This window comes from Coregonus clupeaformis, chromosome 15, assembly GCF_020615455.1.
Source record: "Coregonus clupeaformis isolate EN_2021a chromosome 15, ASM2061545v1, whole genome shotgun sequence".
Taxonomy (NCBI): domain Eukaryota; kingdom Metazoa; phylum Chordata; class Actinopteri; order Salmoniformes; family Salmonidae; genus Coregonus; species Coregonus clupeaformis.
The window spans coordinates 46441454-46462814 of NC_059206.1; the positions used below are offsets into that span (position 1 = coordinate 46441454).

A 21361-nucleotide genomic window follows, 5' to 3' on the forward strand; every position below is an offset into this window, starting at 1 on the left:
CTAGTTGTGTCCATAATAGTAAAATCATTCAGTTTCAATATGACTAGTCTTCAGCTAAAATAACTATATTTTATTAAAGGAAAGTGAGTGAGTCAACGCATTCATAATCTGATTGTACAGTATCTCTCAGACGGCAGTGAGTTTTGAACATGGGATAATTGCAAACAAATTATGCTGAAGCTGCTTTGTGAAGAGGGTCAAATGAGGCGTGGTAATCATGGATTGAGTCAATATTCTATTTCTGGAAGTAACATGCTTTATGCAGTAACTCATAGGCTTGTGGCCAATCCTCAAAAAGGGCTTTAGTTTTTGATATACCCCCACCCCGAGGTATAACAAAGCACAACCATATTTGTCCATATCACTAAGGTCTCTCATGTATGAATTGGATGGTTGTATAAAAATATTTTACTGGAGAGGTGGTTAAATTGATAGATATTGTGACACACCCCCTTAACTCAAACAGTGCAGAATAATGTTTGGCTGCTGGAGTGGGGGCTTGGCCACATAAACTCAACCCAAAATGCGGAATACAAGTAGTCAATTGAATGCCCTACATACACAAACAAACAACATTGGCATATCTTAATGCATCTTGGAAATATAGACCTGTAAACACACAGATACAATAGCATGAAAATATAAACTATGAGTAATTATGATGAATGTTAACTTCACTTGGGCCTGCTTGACAAAAATGCATACAGTAAAAACATTTTTTTATGTTGTGGCTAGTGTAATCAGCTCGAAGACAAGTGGGCTCAGACACTGAAAACTGTATTTTTTTCCAGCCAAAGGTTCCTCTGTGGATTTGATATGTTTAGCCCCTACTCTTGGAAATACATTAGGGGGCCCCCCTAGATTTGACTCCAAATCCAATATGGTGTCCAAAATCCAATATGGCTGCCACATTACTATTAAATGGTGGTTTAATTACCTGTATTTGTACACGTTTTAAATGAGAAATGTCCGATTTGTGTACTGTACTTATAACCTGTACTCAAGAAAATGTTTGTGTACTTCAACTATGTTAGGAATTCAATATGCCCACCATATACACTCAAACACCTTTGTCTGGATATATAAAAAGGCAGCAGACTGCTTGGCATGGCAACACCAAGTCACAAGCCTCTGAGGATCAATGAGGCAACTGGGAGGCTCCAACAACAGGAAAGATAATCTAACCCTGGACTCTGACACCCTCTCCCTAGCTCTACAACTTGCCCCCACTGTGGTATAACTTGCACCTCCAGGATTGGGCTCTTAAGTCACCTTATCATTTAGAAGTGAGCTTTGATTCATTGCTAGTTTAATATGTCTGCCTGAATCCAACATGACCTTCTGCTGGCTCACTGCATTTCTGATGCACATTGGGATGTTCTGGTGCACTCTTATCCTGTTTAGGTTGAGCTGGCTCATTGCGTCTTCCAGACAATCATGTCCACCATCCTGGCTGTCTGCCCTGGAGTTGCCATATATCTTGACTTGGTGACAGTTATGGTGTATGGGGAGACAAGCTCAGAAGGCAGATGTTCACTACAATGAACCAACACAACCTGACACTCATTGACAAGAAATGCCATAAACTTATTGGGCCTTCACATGCCATCCTGGATCTCCCAGAACTGTCCTTGATAGGCCCACTACACCATCAGTCCTTCCCTCAGGCAGTTACTAGAGACGGAGACACCATGGAACTGGACTGCCACATGTCAGGAGGCCATTCAACAGCCAAAATGCTGTCTGGAAATTGCTGGTGTGCATTGTCCTCATATGTACCTACTTTATTTGGCTACCAACCACGGCTGGCCAAGCCATGTGATACTTGAACTGGACTTGCATGTGAAGAATGGCCTTTTATGCTGGGGTGACTCATGCTTTGGTCTGGGAAACTGCATAATCCCCACATTCCTATAAGGACATATGTCAATATGGCAAATGAGGCACCTTAGGATAGTAAAACTTGCTGTATGTGATCGTTTATGGTGGCTGGGGATTGACTGTGAGATAGTAGTCTTTGTGCACCATGCTTGGTCAGCTCCACCTCCTCTGCAACCCTTTTACTGTCCATCAAAGCCCAGGGATCATCTTCAAATGTATATGTTTGTGGAGCTGTGCTATGCCCCTCACAACCAACGCTTCTTAGTCATAGTCTATGACCTAGCTACACTCTAACTAACCTCTATCCTGAGGTCACCCTCACAGGTTCTGTCACTCTCCAGATCGGTAATAAATGCCAACCACCCACAGTTAATATTGGCCAAATGATCATCCTACCTGACTTCCAAAGGAATACAAAGAAATATGTAGGACGTGACCTGCATGACATTTTGCTATTTAGGCATTGGAAAAATCTAAAGGCAAGTCTGTTGTGACAGCCCTTTCACAGACTTTCCTTCACAACCAGACAACCAACCCTTCCACTACTGGAGTATCCCCAGCAACATTCAGGCTGGGATAAAATTCCAGTTAGTCAATCGGTCTCTTTGGTATGCAAGCTCGATCTGCTGACTGCCTATAGCAAACTGCAGAAATGGAAACTGATCACCCCACAGCACCAATACCCCGCCAGTCATACAGGAAGGATACTACCCTTGTCGCAGCTTGCCCAGAATGACCACTTAGCTGTGCAAGCTGGTCAGGCCCCAGAACTACAACCACCACTGGCTACTTTGTCTCCTCACCCTTTGACACACTCATGACCTGGTTACCTCAAAGACTTTGAATCAACCTTGCACCCTTAGTTTTAGTGGGGAAAAGAGGGCTGTATTTCTACACTACTACAGTAGCTGACTGTTTTATTACAGTTGCTTTCCTGTAACTTGGTTATGCTACTGTGTGCTGTGTATGTTGTGAAAGGCTTGTTATTATATTTTAAGGTATTGCCCATTATTGATATGAATGAGATTCAAACATGAACGCACATTGTGGCTATTCAAACACAACAGAGGCATGGCAGTGCCACTAATTGTCCTAGATATACCAAGAGCCTTATGAAACCATTTTAAAGACAGAATAACACAATCAAAATGAATAAGGGCTAATTATATGCAGGCTAAGGTGTTTGAGTGTAATCATGTTGGCGATATTGAATTCAGAATACAATTTATTCACACCAACAGTCTTTATAGGCATGAGGGTTGTACACAATTGTAAAAAATAAATAAATGCCTTAACCTTCATCAAATGTTATTATGGCAGCCATAATTACATTTTGGACGCCATATTGGATTTGAGGCAAAATATAAAGATAATCTGTGATTGCCCCTTTGACTTAATTGCAAGACTAGGCGTTAAAGATACAAAATTATTTAAGGAACCTTGGGCCCCAAAGGTTTTTATGTCATTGTTTTCCTTGAGCCAATTACAATAGCCACAACATCAAAGAACGTGTAACTATGTATTTTTTACAGGCAGGACCATACAGCACTGAATGAGCGCAAATGTGACTTCGAACGTTGTCTATTGAACAGCTACCAAAAAGTGAAGTTCATCATAAATATTCGTAGTTGTTATATCCGTCTATTGTATCTGTGTGTTTACAGGTATGTAGGGCAGATAACTGACTCCCTCTATTCGAAATTTTAGCAATATCAGAGTTTGCAATATTGGGTTACATGAGCTTATGTGGCCCACCCCTTCCAGCCAGGCATTATTCTTTACTGTTTGAGTTAAGGGGGTGTGTCACAACATCTATCAATTTAACCGCTTTTGCTGTAAAATATTTTTATACAACCATCCATTTCATATATAGGAGAGACCTTAGAGATATGGAAAAACGTGGTTGTGTTTTGTTATACCTCGGGTAGGGGTATGTAAACATTTTGGGGGCCTTGCCACTAGTCTATTATGCAGCACTGTGGGGCCCACAGTTCAATGAACATGCAACAATAACTTGAGCTGACACCATTACACACATTACAGACAATTGATGGCCTACTGTCTGACATAGATTGTTGTGTAAACAATTTGTTCCAATTGTTAGAAAATATTATAGTTCCTTGTGGTGTAGGCCTATGCGTTGATTAACCTAGAAGATTTGTGTGCATCACTGGAATGACTCATTTCAGGAAGAAACCTAGCCCATTCATAGACACTAACTACCTTTAGCGCCTAGTGACGATAGTGTCTTCTGGCCGGGGGAGTTTTGTTAAGAGCCCTGACGCTTGCTCTAAACATTAACACTCATCACTTGCGGCACAGTTTTGGAAACACAAGGAACGTGTCTTTCATATCAGCAAGAAATAATTTTCAAAAAATAAAAGGTTCAATTACTACACACCTTTTATAGGGTTAGGGTTCCCACATGACCATATTTCCATGTTACAGCAATGTTGATGGAAAAGAGACGGAAGACTACCTGTGCTAATTAGCTATCTGTGTCTCCGAACAGCTGTGTGTAAACGGAAGACAGAGTGTTGTCACTGAAAAATGCTGTCGGCTGCAACTGTGTTAAAACCAGTTAAAACAGCGTACATTAAGTGTATATTTTGCATTTGTGAAATCATTTTTATGTGATATGAAAGTAGAGGGCTTTGTGTTTCTAGAACCGTATCACAGTTGAGACTCGATTCATGTTTATGTGGAGTAATTGGCTGTTTTGGCAGCCAGAGCCAATTCGCCTCTAAATAGAACATGTAAGGTCCTTGGACTATAAGGAGTAACGTTAGGCTACTTTAGTCCATTATTGGGATAGAAGAAACCTAGCCAAACTATTGAGAAAGAGATGTCTTTGAAGTGAAGTGTGGAGTCATACATTGTAGGTGTTATTGGAAAGAAAACCGAATCAGGTTACACACGTTATTTGTCACTAATTATCCATGACTCAAAATCTAGTTCCACATTCCTCTGCAGAAATTACAAAAATAGCTGCATTGTTGTTTTCTTCAGAACTCATGGATTTAGTTTGTGTTCCCTTTACTCAACTTTTGACTTGAGTGAATGGCTGTTACAGTTCTCTGTCCAAACATACAGGTTCCACCTTTCCCTCAATATTGTTTTACTTATTTACTAGTTACTTCCCTCTGTCTCTCATTTGTTTACTCAGGGACAGACCAGTCAAGCTTTGTCTTGTGAATCATTTACTGAGAACGAGATGGTCTGACTGATGTCAAACCTTTTCTTAACATTTTCCTTTGTGTATTGTTAATAGAAATAGGACAGTGAAATCATTGTAAAACACTAAAGACACACCTGTATGCATTTTCATCTGAGTATTTCTCCTCTCTAGTCATTCCTGCTCGGTGCTTTCATCCATGACCTTTTACCTTGCATTGTGTGACATCTCTGTGCAATATTCTACCCTGTCTGTGAATGATATTGTATAAGTAGATTCTTCATGTCATAATTCTATCTCGCTGGGCCAGTTCAAAGTCTTCCGATTAGGAATCCATTTAGCTTTTAGATTTAGTTTTGATACTGGATTGAAGTACAGTAACAGTCCTCAAATTGCACTCCTCAGTTAATAAGCTATGATCCTCCTGGTCCATCCCACTCACACTCTCTGCAGCCCCCTAACATGAAGCCCAGTAATCCAGAATAAAGACAAATCCTACGATTCCATCTGTTTTGTGATCAACGGCTGTACCAGCTGGGACACAGATTATTTTTAGTTTACTATGTTGTGGTCAAAACACAGACGACACATGCTGAATCGATCTACTATCTACCTTGCATTATGTACATCATCTGTAGATTTTGTGATATCATTACAGACCAATAGTAATTAGGCCTACCCCCTGACTGTGTGTTTGGTCTGCTGGTGGAATGTTGTTTCTTTGTGTTCAGTCAGGCTGTGGGCCTTCTAGAGTGGGATTATTTAGAGTCGCCACTAACCCCCTACAGTTTGGGCTAGGTGGTGCCTTGGAGTGAATTTAGCCTAAACCTGCCCTCTGTTCAGAGTCAATGATGATAGTAAGATGACAATTTTGGCTCCATCACTTATTTCTAATAGGCTTGTATCCCAGCCTATTGGAAGGCCTATGTTTTTCCCATTTATCATTGCGATATTTGAATTGTTTGAACTCTCACCTCCCACTTAATGTAGCAGTATTGACAAGTCCTTGTTGCTAAATGGCAGCAGTCAGCTAATGTTAAACAACACCATTGCAAGATGTCAAAAGGTATTAGATAATGCTGTAATTCTACTCCATGCATTGTTTATTAGACATGCCAGTGCAGTACTTTCCTTTCATAAACCGGTAATAAGGTGCTGTCAGTGAGCCACTTACTTTCAGCACCAACATAAGCTATATCTTGCAGGCTATTCTAAAAGCTTTTTCATACAGGCCCAAACAGACATTTCTTTACTCAAGACCCCAGTGTCCTAAACTCACAAGTATAAGCTTGGCTACTGTATGTAAGAGGGTCCGTGTTTCGGTTCTACTGTATCGTAGCTGAAGGGAAGTTAACTGTAAAAATGTAAGGCACAAAACAGAGGAAGAAAATTGTACCATAAAGCAGGAAGTTGCTGTACAGCACATAGAGAAGCTGGTAAACAACAACCTCTTGGTTCTTCAGGGAGTTGAGCTTAAAGCCAGGTGTGTGTTGGTGTGTTTTGCATGTGTGTTCCTCTCCCTGGGGTTATATTGTCCCTCATAGGGCTTGTAACTGTAACATTACTCAGAAGATGTACTGTAGAGTCGCTTGCCAGCCCACAAATGTCTGTCAGGGAGATACTAGTTGTAAATAGCAACGATGTCCTATGTAGGCTATTCTAAAAGGGCCCGATTCAGACTTGAGATACTGTAAGTAGACTTAACATGGACTTTAGTCAATAAAACAAAGTCCATGTTAAGTCAGTCTGAATAGGGCCCAAAGTGATTAGCATTTAGTTTTGTGGTCGAATGCTACTGAAAAGGGTGACATGTTTTTAACACCACATCGTTTGATTTATCAAGCATATCTCTTGATAATTATCTGCAGCAAGTCTGTTGCTTAAGAACATTTGTCATGTCCTTTGTACAACCAAGCACTCCAGGAAAACCTTTATTCCACCTGCCTGCCTCATGATCATGCTAGCTAACATTCTCAGCATTTCTCCCTAACACCTAAATGTTTCTCTATTTTTCCGATAAACAGACAGGTCAAAGTTCCTGGAGGAAGGGATTATGGAAGTTACTTCCTATTGGCAACACCCAGGCAGCAGGTTTCACCTGACGCTGTAGTACTAGTCATTGTGCTGACACACACATCATAGCAGGGCGGGGCATTAGCAGCACTGGAGAGGAAGGATAGAACACCTGTACAGTAGCTAGCTCCATTCTCAGGGTTTGCATCTTACCTGTGTGTATTTACTTCAGCAGTTATAAAGGGGCTTTAACTGAAACCCGAGAGTAGTCCCTTCAGGTTAACCTCTGTCTCTCTCTGTCTCTCTCTGTCTGTCTCTGTCTCTCTGTCTCTCTGTCTCTCTGTCTCTCTCCTCACAACTGATTTTTATTAGAGGTTTTCCAATTTACTGCGCTCAGAGTCCAAGTTATCCCATAGATAAGAAGAGAATAACTTTTCACCTACTGTTATAAATCATTAATAGTTCACAAAAATGACAATGGAAATATTCTTTGCCTCAAAATTTGAGTCGACAGCCCAAAGGTTAGTCTAGCTGTAATTTTATTTCATTTTTTAAATCATTGATATGATGTTTGTAATAATATGGCCCCCAAACTATCCAGTTTTATAGTCAGTGGTGTAATGGAACATAAATGCTGTTTACACACCTTTATTTTTATTTTGAGCGAGCCTTTTCCCAACTTTTGTGGAAAAATGCATTAAAAGTATAGGGAGCTTTACTTTACAGTGATCGGCGTTTACCCTAGGGCTGGCACAATTACCGTATAACCTGACAGTTATGAATGAAGACCGTCATTAAAATAAAATAACCATCATAACCGTTAAACATTTTTACAAAATCATTATTATTTCTTTTATTTTTTTACGAACAGCTGACTGAAGACGGGACGGCCGGGCATTCGTGCTGTTGAGTACGTTTTTGCGGTAACATGGACTCTTAACAACATGATGAAACTTTGTTGCTCCTTTGTTGTTGTTTTTTTAGGGGGTAGATCAGCTTTAATATTGCAGATAGATTGTAGCTTCCATCAATGTAATTGTCTGCATAATTTCCAATACCCCATATATATATATATTTTTTTATGTATACTTGTACAGTACCAGTCAAAGGTTTGGACACACCTACTCATTCAAGGGTTTTTCTTTGTTTGTACTATTTTCTACATTGTAGAATAATAGTGAAGACATCAAAACTATTAAATAACACATGGAATCATGTAGTAACCAAAAAAGTGTTAAACAAATATATTTTATATTTGAGATTCTTCGAAGTAGCCACCCTTTGCCTTGATGACAGCTTTGCACACTCTTGGCATTCTGTCAACCAGCTTCACCTGGAATGCTTTTCCAACAGTCTTGAAGGAGTTCCCACATATGCTGAGCTCTTGTTGGCTGTGTTTCCTTCACTCTGCGGTCCAAATTCCAAACCATCTCAGTTGGGTTGAGGTCGGTTGATTATGGAGGCCAGGTCATCTGATGCAGCACTCCATCACTCTCCTTCTTGGTCAAATAGCCCTTACACAGCCTGGAGGTGTGTTTTGGGTCATTGTCCTGTTGAAAAACAAATGATAGTCCCATTAAGCGCAAACCAGATGGGATGGTGTATCACTGCAGAATGCTGTGGTAGCCATGCAGGTTAAGTGTGCCTTGAATTCTAAATATATCACTGACTGTGTCACCAGCAAAGCACCACCACACCTCCTCCATGCTTCATGGTGGGAACTACACATGCAGAGATCATCTGTTCACCTACTCTGGGTCTCACAAAGACACAGCGGTTGGAACCAAAAATCTCAAATTTGGACTCCAGACTAAAGGACAGATTTCCACCGGTCTAATGTCCATTGCTCGTGTTTCTTGGCCCAAGGAAGTCTCTTCTTCTTACTGGTGTCCTTTAGTAGTGGTTTCTTTGTGGCAATTCGACCATGAAGGCCAGATTTACGCAGTCTCCTCTGAACAGTTGATGTTGAGATGTGTCTGTTACTTGAAGCATTTATTTGGGCTGCAATTTCTGAGGCTGGTAACTCTAATGAACTTATCCTCTGCAGCAGAGGTAACTCTGGGTCTTCCATTCCTGTGGCGGTCCTCATGAGAGCCAGTTTCATCATACTGCTTGATGTTTTTTGCGACTGCACTTGAAGAAACCTTCAAAGTTCTTGAAATTGTCCGTATTGACAGACCTTCATGTCATAAAGTAATGATGGACTGTCGTTTATCTTTGCTTATTTGAGCTGTTCTTGCCATAATATGGACTTGGTCTTTTACCAAATAGGGCTATCTTCTGTATACCACCCCTACCTTGTCACAACACAACTGATTGGCTCAAACGCATTAAGAAGGAAAGAAATTCCACAAACTTTTAACAAGGCACACCTGTTAATAAAAAAAAACGTTTTGGGTTACTACATGATTACATATGTGTTATTTCATAGTTTTGATGTCTTCACTATTATTCTACAATGTAGAAAATAGCAAAAATAAAGAAAAACCCTTGAATGAGTAGGTGTGTCCAAACTTTTGACTGGTACTGTGTGTGTGTGTGTGTGTGTGTGTGTGTGTGTGTGTGTGTGTGTGTGTGTATGTATATGTGTATATATATATATATATATATATATATATATATATATATATATATATATATATATATATATATATATATATATATATATATATATATATATATATATATATATATATATATATATATATATATATAAACACAGTGCATTCGGAAAGTATTCAGACACCTTGACTTTTTCCACATTTTGTTACTTTACAGCCTTATTCTAAAATTGATTTAATTGTTTTTTTCCCTCCTCAATCTACACACAATACCCCATGAAGACAAATCAAAAACAGGTTTTAGAAATATTTGCAAATGTATATTAAAAAATAATTATATTACATTTCATAAGTATTCAGACCTTTTACTCAGTACTTTGTTGAAGCACTTTTGAGTGGCCCAGCCAGAGCCTGGACTTGAACCCGATCGAACATCTGGAGAGACCTGAAAATAGCTGTGCAGTGAACCTCCCCATCCAACCTGACAGTGCTTGAGAGGATCTGCAGAAGAATGGGAGAAACTCCCCAAATACAGTTGTGCCAAGCTTGTAGCGTCATACCCAAGAAGACTTGAGACTGTAATTGCTGCCAAAGGTGCTTCAACAAAGTACTGAGTAAAGGGTCTGAATACTTATGTAAATGTGATATTTCAGTTTTTTATGTTTAATACATTTGCAAAAATTTCTAATAATTTTTTTGCTTTGTCATTTATGGGGTATTGTGTGTAGATTGATGAGGGGGAAAAAAAACAATTTAATCAATTTTAGAATAAGGCAGTAACGTAACAAAATGTGGAAAAAGTCAAGGGGTCTGTATACTATCCGAATGCACTGTATAGAACATTCTATTGGTTGCAAGAATTTTGTATAATAAAGTTTTGAATCCGGCGTCATTTTGTGTATCAGGTCATAAACCATGTGCCATGGAATCGTTAAATCAAAAATCTCTTCCCAACTATTTTGCAATCTATGTGGCACAGCTGTCAATTGTTTTGTCCTTAAATGAAAATGGTATACTTTTTTTTTTATCACAATTTTTAAAAACCAATTTTGGTCTTTAATGCAGGGCCGACAGACAAGTTTCCTTACTTTTTACCCCTTCCACTTGCCTCTTCCATTTTTGCGGTAATGCTTCAATTAGTTGGTTGTAATTTTGGGTAGAGCAAACATTTCCATATATTTTTGTTAGCTGCATGTGTGACATTACTCCACCAGTCCTATTTATGATATCATTTACAAATATTATACTTTTTATTTGGTTTTTTATCAATTAGTATATTTATGAACCATAATATTTGTGTTATTATTTGTTCTGTCTTTTCTGGTGGATTAAACTGAAATTGCAACCAACTTTCTATGGCTTGTGTTAAAAATAGCGATATTTTGTTGAGGTTGTAATCTGAATAAAGGTAAAAAAAAAAAAAAGCCCATTCGTGAACCTTTTTTTTTTTTAATGACTGAAGCCTTTAGTGAAAGGTCTAATGCTTTAATATTTAATAATTTCTGCCCTCCGAATTCATATTCATTATATAAATAGGCCCATTTAATATTGTCTGGCTTGCCATTCCAAAATATTTTTTGCTCATATAATAAAAATAAAAAGTTGCTAGGTGTAGGCAAGGCCATAAGCAAATATGACTAAAGTGTTAATCAGGGTGATATTTCCACAAATAGACAGGTATTTTCCTTTACATGGTAGCAAGATCTTATCTATTTTTGCTAACTTTCTATTAAAATATATTGTAGTGAGATCATTTCTTTCTTTCGGGATATAAATACAGAGTATTTAATTCAACAGCGTACAATGACACCTTTGTTTTTAAGCCCTGGATTTTAGCCCCTTGATATTATTGTTGGATCTGATTTTAATAGCTAACATTTCGATGGCCAAAATAAATAGATATGCCGATTGTTTTACTCCTCTTGACAGTTTAATACTTTCTGAGAAGTAGCCATTATTTACTATTTTACACCTAGGTTTACTATAAATAACTTTAAGCCCATTTTATAAGAGATTCTCCCAAAATTGAAATATTCCAGGCATTTGTATATTAATTCCAGTCGTACTTTATCAAAAGCCTAAGTCAGCTATGAATACCAGGCCTGGTTTCCCAGATTTTTCATAGTGTTACATTGTTTCCAGTACTTGTCTTATATTATCTCCAATGTTGCTCCTTGCTGAAACAAGCAAGGTGTTGTAGCAAACGAGCACACACAGTAAGGTGAAAGCAAGGTGCAGCAGCAGCACACAGAAATATAATCTATGGCAGCACATGCAGTCAGAAGCAGAGGAGAGGAAAGAAGTGTGCGTCGAAATTACCGTCATCCGAAATTCCATGACCGTCACAGCCCTAGTTTACCCACCTATTTTATTTTACCACTCCATAACTGGTTATACTAGTGTTATAACTTCTCATGAGTTTAATCAGTGTTGCTGTCAGTGTTGCTGTTGAAGTCTAGGTAAGTTGACTGACATGGATCCTGGTAGTATCAGAAAGGCAAGGGGATTTTAAAACACTTATTGTCAGACATTACACAACAACATTACTTCATCAGGGTCACAGGGGAAACCGGTAATGCAACTTTTTCCTCTGACGTTATTTTCTTCTCCTCCCCCTTATTTCCCTACTCATCCCTCCCTCCACCCATATAGGTGTACTTCCATTAACTCATCACCACCATACCTGTCTGGCTGCTTGTTTTTTAAAGGTTGTTTTATGTCTCTTTCTTTACATTAGTAGTATTTGGTTGGAGTACTACTGTATCCAATGTATTATTGCCTCTTCTCACTGTTATGAATCGGATGCCTCAACTCTGATCTATGGCTATCTATTAGTTTCCCTTCTCTTCTGTTCTAAATATTTGACACAGAGCATAGAGTACTACCCCTATGACAATTCTGTCAGTCCATGGCCATGAGAGAACACACACACATACACATTAGAATAAAGACTGATTCTCCATGTTTCCTTGTCGAGATCATAAACATCCCTGTGTAACTCCTCTGTGTCTTGTCAGACCATCTGCAAAGCAAGCAGGACCAACACTAAGCCTGATTGAATTGACCCAGTGCAGCGGCTGATGGTAATAAAAAAAGTAATTTCATTAGGTCTGCTGGAAGTGTGATGGAGTGATCAGAAGGAGAGGGGGAGAAAGAGAGGCAGGGAGTGAGCGAGAGTAGGGCTCAGTTAATTAGTAGTCAAAGCCATTACTAAGTGAATGTAGACTTATTATACCCTATCCTTATTGATCCTGTGTTTTATACACAACAATGAGGAATGGCATCACTTTTTTTGATGAGCATGGGCAACATTATTAGTCTTCTAAATAGCACTGATTGAACAACAATGACCGTATTACTCACAACAACAGCTGTCGGTGTACAGAAAATGTGCTAATGTCCAACTCTGGGTAATGATTTGACTACCCTGTCTGTGACTGATGCACAATAGAAGGGAAATGGAGATGAGGTCTTGGCTATTGTAGCTTTCCCAGGAAAAATCATGGTGGCAGTTTGCTCAGCTTTTTTGCTGAGCAAACTGCTTCTTTGTGATTTAATTCTGATTAACTGTACCTGTCATCATAGTACTGTGGCCTGTGATGCAGAACATACTGCAAATCATGTCAGTTCCATTACCAAAGACATAAAGTCCTATTTGATAAGAATTGGGAACCATATTTCTAGGATAATGAGGAAATAACGTATTTCTGCCCAGCGAGGAAGCATAATTTTTTAAAATATGCTTTGAGTTTCTTTTCGTTTCACAGTGGAATGGTAAGACTGGAAGAGAGGTACACACTCAGCTGAGTGTCATTGAACTTGGCATTCTAAACATGCTGGGGGCTCATTTCATTATGATCAGTCTTCACTAAAGTTTCACCACAGCAGCGTTTGAGATAGCAGAACAGACTAAATTCAAACAACTGCCTCAAAAATATTTTTTCCCTTACATTCATCAACAGTATACAATTTAGAGTAACTATAGGCAGATATCTGTAATGTAGTCTACTCTATCTGGCCCCACGGCCTTGTGAATGTTAACTGGTTTAAAGGTCTTACTCACATCAGCTACGGAGAGCGAGATCACACAGTCGTCCGGAACAGCTGGTGCTCTCATGCATGGTTCAATGTTGCTTGCCTTGAAGCGAGCATAGAAGGCCTTTAGGTTGTCTGGTAGGCTCATTTCACAGGGCAGCTCATGGCTGGGTTTCCCTTTGTAATCCTTGATAGTTTCTAAGCCCTGCCACATCTGACGAGTGTCAGAGCCGGCATAGTAGGATTCAATTTGAGTCCTGTATTGATGTTTTGCCTGTTTGATGGCTCTTATAAGTATCCGGATTAGTATCCCACTCTTTGAAAGCGTCAGCTCTAGCCTTTAGCTCAGTTCGCATGTTGCCTGTAATCCATGGCTTCTGGTTGGGATATGTACACTACAGTCACTGTGGGGACAATGTTGTCGATGCACTTATTAATGAAGCTGGTGACTGACGTGGTAAACTCCTCAATGTTATCGGATGAATCCCGGAACAAATTCCAGTCTGTGCTAGCGAAACAGTCCTGTAGTTTAGCATCCGCTTAATCGGACCACTTCCGTATTGAGCACATCACTGCTACTTCCTGTTTGAGTTTTTGCTTGTAAGCAGGAATCGGGGTTAGTTGGTCATCAAGGGTTAGTTGGTCATCAAGTATTGTGATTGTGATTCTGATTACTTCTGTGTGAACCACATCTAAGGGCAGAGAGGATAGATTGGTTCGGTTTAAGAGGGTGATGTAAATGTTGAGACGGAGGAAAGGAGTGGTGTAATCAAGAAGAGGACATTTCAGTATAAATGATGCTGGAGCATATGCGTTCAGGATTGATCTTTGTTTCTCAGGTGAAGAATGGGTTGGAAAAGTGTGTGGTTAGGCTATTGTATGTGTGCTGATTTGTTTTAGGGGTTGGGTAGGACAGGGTGTGGCATCGCATCTGAACAGAAGTCTTTAGCAAAAAGACTCCTTCACAAAGCTCTCTATCCATCTAGGTTCCACATTCAGGCACTGTCTCATTGTCCTTTCTTCAAACAGTGATGGGCTGAAGTAAGATTACACCCGCTGCACTACTTATAAAGTTATTTATTTTGGATTTCAACTCAGTTGTTGAAGAGTTTGAAATTTGTAGAATGTTTAATCACCTCCATGTTTAAACAGAGGCACAGATAGGGTACTAACTAATCCCAGTTTAATCAATGTGGAAAATGATCTAGCTGTCTTTTGTTCACATTGGCAGAGGAGCTTGGCTTTCCTCCTACTGTGCTTTGTCTATGTTGGTCCATAATTAAAGATGGTTTGATCAGGACCTAGCAAGAACACTGCCCTCAAATGCCTTAGCACACCATGTGAGAGAGACATGAAAGATTAGGAGAGAACATCAACTGCAGAGAGAAGAACACCTGCCATTTAGTGCCCTCACTGCTCTCCTTTTAGGCTTTTATGTAAGTCTGGCAAGAATTGATTACTTGCATACATATGTTCTAAAATAATCCCTAATGTTCAATATCTCCTAAATGCCTTAGCTTATGAAACAAACTCATGTAAGCACCAGGTTTCTTAATAAAGGCATACAGTACTACTACTACTCCGTAGGCCTACTGTATGTTAGGCATAGCCTACATACCATAAGTACCGTATGTTTGGCCTGCTTTGTTGATGTTGTTTTTTTCTGGGTCGCTCCATGGGCCGTGGGACATGTAGAGGTCCTTTGTGACGGTAATTGAATGAGACAGGGGCGCAGTCAGAGGGTCAGTCCCCCTTCAAAATCTCTAAATGGACTTATAAGAAGGAGAATCAGCCCCCAAGGGTGGCTGCATTTGCATCAGACAAGAAGGTTGTTGTTATTGTTGTTGTCATGCTGAACCATTTACTCATTAACTCCACATTTTGTAGGGAAAACAGAGGGGGGTCTTCACCTTAACTGTGCTACCATGTCAATTTTTTTACAAAGGGCGATTCCATGCCAGCATAGCCTGGAAATATTTTTGGTGTATCCGATTATTCTGGCAATTCTCACATAGAAACTTCATTGGGAGGAAGGATGTTTTACATGCTTTTTACATTTGTATCACCAACCATTTTTGAGAAAATCATGATGAAAGTGGCCATTTAAGGCCCCTTTTAGACCTATACATGCCTCCTGTAAGACCCTATGATCCATGAACCGTACATGATACAGACAACATCTGGGTGTTATTATACTCCTTATAGTGTGCTCTCAAATATGGAGTATGTCAAGATTATGAAATAATCATTTTAACATTCATTTACTCAACATAAAAAATATTAATACAATTTTGCTTATTTTTAGACATATTATTTGGAACAATATACTCTTCAAACATGTCAAATTTCCAGAGTGGGCTCTCTGGTACTTTTAATGATATTAACCATTTTATACATAGAAATGTACATTATAGGTCATTAACCAATCACAGCCCTCCTTTAGGATTGCACATTCAGCAAATCACCAGCAGAGGGAGTTCCATTTGAAACCATTTTCCCATTCACTGTGTTGGAGGTGCTCATAAAATTTACTTGAATTGAATCATAACTTCAGAATTAGGAGAGAGCCCACTATGGAAATGTAATGTACTTAGAGTATATTGTTCCCAACTTTGTGGTCCTCTGTAGCTCAATTGGTAGAGCATGGCGCTTGTAACGCCAGGGTAGTGGGTTCGATCCCCGGGACCACCCATACGTAAAAATGTATGCACACATGACTGTAAGTCGCTTTGGATAAAAGCGTCTGCTAAATGGCATATTATTATAAAGTGGAACTGACAGGGTTTTAACTACTTTGCAGATATGAAACAAACAGACAATCATAATATCAGTCAAAAATATCAAATTTCTCAAAACCAAAACCAACTTTTATAAGAACATTTAAAAATAAGTTATATTTTACTCAAAATTCCATGATGTACAGTAAGGCATTGTTGACAGAATAGATGGATGCAGTTCAATGCATGATTGATATAATTCACCAATACATTTCTTGGTAGTCCAAAAAATATTGCTATCAGGTTGTAAATTACAGCTGGCCTGATACATTGTTTGTTGCCTCCACCCATTCGGGATGCACTGTTTCAGTGTCAAATGACTATATTTTTGACAAAAATGGACGAATGTAACTAAGGCTGGGAATGCCAATACAATCAAACTAGCAAGGACAATGATCACAAGTCAGTTATAACGTGGCTAATAGGCTAGCGTATATTTATGTAGCTATTTATTTAGCAAGCTAAAAACACGGATCCTACCGTTAGCTAGCTAGCTAGCTAGCTAGCTGCTGGGAGGATGTCATGTCATTGGAGGAGTGGGTGAGTGACCGACTTTTTCCCCTCATATCGTTTTTCAGTGGCTACAGCTAGAGATGCAGGTTCCATTTGGTTAGCTAGCAAGAAATGTGAATCGCTTTGCTAGCTAGAATGACTGTTATCCAGTTAGCATATCACTCTGGCTATTTACTCTGATTTCAGAGCACTCTCGTCTGTGTGCCAGAGCGCATTTACAAATGACCCAGAGCGCACTCTGAAACACTGGAGGCAATTTACGAGCCACCCTTAGTTGGCAATCAAATTTATTTGGCATCGATCAAATGGGCGGGCAGGCAAGTTCCCATTCAGTTGTCAAAATGTGGGTTGGGACAAGCATGCATTGGCAGGCAAGCTGCAGAAGGACGAGCAGGCTACTATTCTCCATTGTTTATCAGTGCAATTTTGACGGCCAACTAGCTGAAAAGGTTTGAGAGGGTTTATTTAATGTTCCCTCGTTAGATTTTAGCTCATCTCCCTCTAGAATTAGTTGTTGATCATGTTGTTATTGATGTGCATAACTGAGGGAGAGAGCCTACCTTTTCATGGTTGTTTGATCAATAGGACTAAAGTTCCCAAATGTAAGAGGACTCAAGTGGTATTTACATATTTGCAGAAATCCATTCAGGTGGCTTTTGGCAAATGCCTGTAAACAGAGTCCAGTTCAAAGTGAATGATGGCAGCCCCGTGTGGTAGATGGCTTATTTGCATAAAGGCCTACTCTAGCTCTGATTGGCTATGGCCCACTATATTGCTATAGAATTTTCACAAATATCTTACTATACGTCATTCCCAAACATTCTATGAATTTATGAAAACGTAAAAATGACCATATCTAAGTGCTTGCGTGTCAAATGTCAAAAAATTAATATAAATAAAAACTTCCTGAAATGAACAGATTTTTATAACATTTAATGTTGCTAAAACGCTGTCCGTTCCACTTTAAATGAACAAAATCTAAAAGGGTACTTTTGAGACGTTCATATTAATATTTGTAATGTTGAATAAATGTATGTGAAAATTTTTATTTCAGAATCTAGACATACTCCATATGTTAGAGTAGAGAAGTTATTATACTATAAGAATGTTATACTATTATAATATATTATACTAGCTATTCATATTATACTATTATATATTATGTCTTTATACTATAAGAAGTATAATGACACCAAGATGTTGTCTGTATCATGTACGGATCATAGGGTCTTACAGGAGGCATGTATAGGTCTAAAAAGGGCCTAAAATGGCCACTTTCATCATGATTTTCCTTTCTCCCAATGAAGTTTCTATGTGAGAATTGCCAGAACAATTTCAGATACCCAAAATAATTTAGGCTACGCTGGCGTGGAATCATCCCAAACTTATTCTCTGAGTCAGATAACTCTTCAAAGGTTCTCTGTATGTGTTATGGTGGGAGTTTTCAGTACTTTCTTGGTGTCCTAATTACAGTTTGATAGGGCCCACGCTGAGCTGTTCTGTATTCAGGGGATGGGCAGCACTCTGTTCTGTACGCTATACATATTGGAGAACTTTACTGACCCAGATAAACACAGAAAACAGGAATGGGAGTATTCCCTTTGCCGCTGATGTATTTCAATTTTAACAGAATAGCCTAGGCTGACTTATTAAAATGCCCAGGCCTGCAAGAAGCAATAATGTATACCACGGCATATGGGTGCAGGAAGGAGTTTACTAAGGATGACCCTGTTGCCCCCTTTAACTCTCTCTCAGTCCAATGCAGCATCTATGACATTTGAGAGGATATTGTGAATATTGTCACAATTAAGAAGAGAAACAACAATTCCACGTTCCACCTAACCGGGGTATGTAGTGATAACTGTGAACATTCCATCTAACTGTTGTATGTGCTTGCCATTCTCTATAAGGATTTTGGCTACTTGATTAATAATGTTTGAGTGGCGCAGTGGTCTAAGGCACTGCATCGCAGTGCTAACTGTGCCACTAGAGATCCTGGTTCGAATCCAGGCTCTGTCGCGGCCGCGACCGGGAGACACATGGGCGGCGCACAATTGGCCCAGCGTCGTCCAGGGTAGGGGAGGGAATGGCCGGCAGGGATGTAGCTCAGTTGATAGAGCATGGCGTTTGCAATGCCAGGGTTGTGGGTTCGATTCCCATGGGGGGCCAGTATAAAAATAAAATCACAAAAAAAATGTATTCACTGACTGTAAGTCGCTCTGGATAAGAGCGTCTGCTAAATGACTAAAATGTAAAATGTGAATGTCTTGCCTGAGTCCAAATTTGAAAGAAACCGTTGGAAATAGTAACGTGTTGTGATGGACTGTTTGAAAGGACTAATGGTCCAGTTTGATGCAAAAGCTGCATGCATACTGTTGTTGCTTCTGTAGAAGATGGTTTATGCCATGTAACAGGGCTTTCATCTTGTTTGTTGTTAGTCTCAAAATGCTTTTGACCTGTAGAGAATCACAAAGCAAAGAGCGGAGCGAAGGAAGGAAAATGCCGGAATGCCAGTCCCAGAAATAGAACGTAACGAGTGAGAGAAAGAGGAGGAGTAGAGGGTAGAGGGAGTTTTACAGTACAGATCAAGTCGGTCTCAATCAATGGAGCTGATTTACTTCAGCACCACCGCAGCTTGACTTACAGGTAGCTGCTGCTGCTATTCCTAGGCATTACTGTAGCTTAGCACTGCTACAACAGGGGCTGCTGTTGGAATGGTGACTAGAACGGATATTGTAAAGTCATTAGTGCACCTTCCTGATCTCTACAAAGCAAACTGCAGTCAGAAGTCCTCTGTCGAGTCTCTCAGTTAATTTGTTTTCTAATGTAATAGTGAGGTCATATTTACCCCTGGCTCTGTCAGCCATTGCTGTTTAATTTTTGAGGAGGAGTGGGGCGGAGCTCTGTGTTTTACATATCAAATGAGTTTCTGCCATCACTGAAGAAGATTTGCATTTCTGCTACTACCGCACAAAGGAACAGCATTCTCTGGGAGTTTTCCGTTTTGCTTCCAGTTCACTTCAGAGTGCTGCACCATCACCATCACCTGACCCATGGAGCAGTCCAAGACAATTGAATTAGCCTATTTCTTTCAAAATGTCTTTATGACTGAGCACTGACTGACTGAGGCCAACTACAATGTAATGGCAATCACCTTTCAATCTCTCACTTTTTTCTGTTCTTCCTCTTTTGACACTGTTTCCATTCCACCACACTTTATTTCCCTTTTCTGTTGACTTTCTTTCTTTATTAGACAAATACCACATCAGAGGTAGTACCTGTACCGTAGTTCCGTATTTGTGTGGATTCATGAAGCCTTTGTACTTTATTGTCTATGGTCAAACATGGGTATTTTCCACTGATTTGGCATTGATGTGCTAAGTGAGAGAATCGTACTGTCGTATGTCTACTCTAACTTGCATGACTCCCAAGTGACTACTACAACCATGCACTACTGCCAGCAGATAGTCCATCGGCTCTTGTTCAGGCCCCCTAGAATGTTGCCCTGTCTGTGTAAAGACAACCATATGTGACTGTCATGTTTACACTGCTGAGAGAAACTGAGAGAAACTGACTGGGCTGCTGCAGCGTTAGAACTGTTTGCCATCAAACCAGATTATGTCACACTGGTCTGGCACTGCTGCTGTGTGAATGGCCCAAGCAGCCACCCAGCATGCAAAAAAAAAAGCTTGACGCTCGCAATTTTCCTCCTTCCCAAAGCAGAAGGCTATAAAGTTCTACCACCAGCTTGTGAGTGGAGTTTTCCGCTTAAGATGTGATTTGCATCTCTGGCGGGTAGCCCTCAGAGGACTGCTACAAGCCTTCCACAGTTTGGGCTCCACACTAATATGACTCCTCTGTGGAAAGGTGAGACTCACGAACACGTATAGTGCATTCGGAAAGTATTCAGACCCCTTCACTTTTTCCACATTTTATTACGTTACAGCCTTATTCTAAAATTGATTAAATTGTTTTGTTTTTCTACACACTACCCAATAATGACAAAGCAACATTTTTTTAGAAAAGTTTGCAAATAAAAATAAAAAATACTAAAAAAAGAAATCAGTACTTTGTTGAAGCTTCTTTGGCAGCGATTACAGCCTCAAGTCTTCTTGGGTATGACACTACAAGCTCGGCACACCTGTATTTGGGGAGTTTCTCCCATTCTTCTCTGCAGATCCTCTCAAGCTCTGTCAGGTTGGTTGGGGAGCGTCGCTGCACAGCTATTTTCAGGTCTCTCCAGAAATGTTTGATCGGGTTCAAATCCGGCCTCTGGCTGAGCCACTCAAGGATATTCAGAGACTTGTCCCGAAGCCACTCCTGCGCTGTCTTGGCTGTGTGCTTAGGGTTGTTGTCCTGTTGGAAGTTGAACCTTTGCCCCAGTCTGAGGTCCTGAGTGCTCTGTA

The 21361-nt window shown here is 39.8% G+C and overlaps 1 protein-coding gene across 2 annotated transcripts in view; it reads left to right on the top strand.

Annotated features, from left to right (window-relative positions):
• Positions 1–21361, top strand: part of myo5b (myosin VB) — a 90574-nt gene that overhangs the window by 788 nt on the left and 68425 nt on the right. The gene's annotated exons all lie outside the window — the stretch shown is intronic.